Source organism: Psittacula echo (genome assembly GCF_963264785.1).
Source record: "Psittacula echo genome assembly, chromosome: 4".
NCBI lineage: Eukaryota > Metazoa > Chordata > Aves > Psittaciformes > Psittacidae > Psittacula > Psittacula echo.
In genome coordinates this window covers 102,901,147-102,904,484 of record NC_137738.1, presented here as the reverse complement: position 1 = coordinate 102,904,484, position 3,338 = coordinate 102,901,147, and positions in this window count along the sequence as shown.

Sequence of the window (3,338 nt, the reverse complement as noted above, 5' to 3'; positions counted from 1 at the left end):
CCCTGTGGGCAGCCTGCGCTGGAGCAGGCTCCCAGCAGAACCTGTGGTACCATGGAAAGAGGAGCTCACATTGGAACAGGTTTGCTGCAGGACTCGTGACCATGTGGGGAACTCACACTGGAGCAGAGGAAGAATGTGAAGAATCCTTCCCTGAGGAGGAAGTGGCAGCAGAGACAATGAAACTGACCACAACCCCTGTTCCCCATACCCCTGTGCTGCTTGAGGGGAGGAGGTAGAGAATTCAGGAGTGAAGTTAAACCCAGTAAGAAGGGAGGGATCAGGGGAAGGTGTTACAAGATTTGATTTTATTCTTCTTTACCCTGCTCTGATTCGATTGGTAATAAATTAATTTCCACAACTCCAGTCTGTTCTGCCCATGATGGTAACTGGTAAGTGATCGATCCCTGTCCTTATTTAACCCATGAGCCTTTTGTTATATTTTCTCTCCTCTGTCCAGCTGAGGAAGGCAATAAAAGAACAGCTTTAGTGGGCATCTGGCACCCAGCCAGGGTCAATGCACCATGCTGTGCAATGAAAGAACAGCATGCAGGTCTGAGCTTCTTGCCATGTGTACCAGCTTCTTCCTGTATCTGAAGTGGGCTTGCAAGGATGCTGGGGAGGGACGCTTCATTAGGGACTGTAGCGGTGGGACAAAGGGTGATTGGTTCAAACTTAAACAGGGGAAGTTCAGGTTAGATACAAGGAGGAAGTTCTTTACTGTGAAGGTGGTGAGGCACTGGAATGGGTTGCCCAAGGAAGCTGTGAATGCTCCATCCCTGCAGTGTCCAAGGCCAGGTTGCACAGAGCTTTGGGTGACCTGGTCTAGTGTGAGGTGTCCCTGTCCATGGCAGACGGGTTGAAACTAGATGAGCTTAAGGTCCTTTCCAACGCAAACCATTCTACAATACTATGTCTTCCCAAGATATAGAAATCTTTCTCCCACTAAACTGCTGTTCATTGTTTTAAAATTCTACAGCTCTTCCAACCCATAAATCTCTAACTTCTCAAGACCTTTCATTTTTATATCAGTGGACTGATGCACTTGCATCACCATCATTTGCTGTGCAAGGTGTTTTTCAGTGGGCTGGTCACTGTGGAGAACATTTTAATGGCAAGGGCACTAGAGCTCATCCAGTGTCATGCCAACAGGGAAGATCTGGGCATGAGAGTAATTTCTCCACTTGTTAAATCCCAGCATTAGTATTTAAAATGTCATCCAAAATGGTGCTAGTCTGAGCTTTTTAGAATAATCATTGACTCAGTTAACATGTTTTGGCAGCTAGAAGATAAGGTCCCGGGAAAGGATGGCATCTACAACCACTGAGCTCTTTTGTGCCTTAAGCTTTGCACTATCATTTTATTAATTCACTCTGTCACATGTCAAGATGTATAACTTGGAGGTTCGCACAGCCTTGCCCTCTAATGAGCCCTGGCATCTCAATCTTAATGAGGGAGTACGAGTGCCATAGGAGTAATTTGGGTGGACACATCCTGACGGATTAAAATCTTGCACATAAATCCCCCTCTTTCAATCGATTGTGTGTAGTCAAGCTGCGTTGCATAAGCAGAGCACAGAGTTAGTTAAGTTTTATCTCAGTTGATCAGTGTGCCATTAGGCATCCAGTGACACTTTTTTTCATCACCATGTGAATGAACACACTGGATACTTAAGACAACCTGCAGTTGGAACATGACCACATTTACTTTGGACCAACGCTCTATCTGTTGCAATAAGATTATTGCTAGTGGTATGCAGTTAACATGGATCTTCATTGTGCTTCATGTTGTTTGTTGGAAAGACACGTTACAATGCTATGGTGTACCAATAATTAAAATAATGCCATTCTGATTTATTTTTTCATCAAATCAATAATTTGTTAAAAGGATGCTGTAAAAGTATAAAAAAATACATGAATTAACTAGTAGACTGAAGGATTTTTTTTCTTTCCCCACTATACTTTTTATTTCTTCTGTACTTTTGTTTCTAAAAAGCTCCTCTCAATCAAATATCCAGTTATGTGTTCTTGCAAGCATGTTAGCTATTGACTTTTATTTCTCTGTTTCTGGTGGTTCATGCCACCTGGATTCATCCAAGCTTAAGAAGACCAAGAAAACCCTTAAGGTTCCTGAAATGATGTTCCACATCTTGAATCCGTAAGTCTGACATATTCACTAAGCCTGAAATAGTTCATAAAACAGTTTGCAGCATTGATTGCTAGTCTAATTAAAATAAGCTAAAAGCTGCTACTAGTCCAATTAAAATGACACCTATGCATCAATAATCCAAATAGCTTAGTTAAAATGAAAGGTGTGATATTACTAATGTAATTAACAGCAGTATCCTGGCTATATTGTCCTCTTGCTTTCCCCTTTCTCCAAGCTACTTTCCAACCCGTGTGGTTGCCTGTGATTATGGGGGCTGGCCAAGCAGGATGTCAACGCTCTGGGTTACCAGCGTCACTGTTGATGGCAACAGTTTCTCCTTCAGATACTCTTCAGTTTTGCTGTTTGCTTAAGGATGTTTTTATGTTGTTAGTGAGCTTCTTTCCCAGTGATCTGTGATCCCATGCTATGCTAGGATTTTCACTCACACGTGGTTCTTTGCTGGACTTTTGCCTTATATTTTATGACTAAACCTTACTAAATATGAACAAGTCCAAGGTTTAAAGCTACCAAACAAGGACTGTGGTTAAAAAAAAATCATCATCTGACCACTTTTTTTCTGTTAAGAGTTTAGTCACCTGACTATCTTGCTGCTCAAGCAAGCAAAGCAAGGCAAGACTAGTTAAGATGTGGGCTAAGCTGAGGATTTGAAGTCAATGGTCTGTTGCTAACAGCGACAATATCATATCACCACCACCACCTGCAGTAAACTGAGGAATAAACTCAATTGTCTTCCACCGCTGCCTTTCATGAGTTTTTTTGTCATGATATCTGCAACTAGGGAAAGCAAACAACTTCCTAGAAATTAATTACATGCCCTAGAAGGACTTCAGTTTCTACTTTACATCTACTGGTGTCTGAGTCCATAGCAAATGCAAAAATCTTCCTTAAAAAATTTATATTATAAGTCAGAGGTATCAGTGGGAACCCTGAAAGTCCTGTAGTGTGGTTACTGCTTTGGAGGAGAGCTATGCTCCTGTTGTCTCCTAGTGCCAAAGGCTCTGACTGATGCTATAAATGACACCTTTTTTTCTGTTTTCCTTTTTTTCACCCATTATTTTTCCTTTCCAAGGGGTGTTATGGGTGCTATACTGGGCTCTTTAACCCTCACTAAGCGCTGCTGTTTGTCACTCTGCTCCATATTGATGTGACACAATGTAGCATCTCTCTTAGGG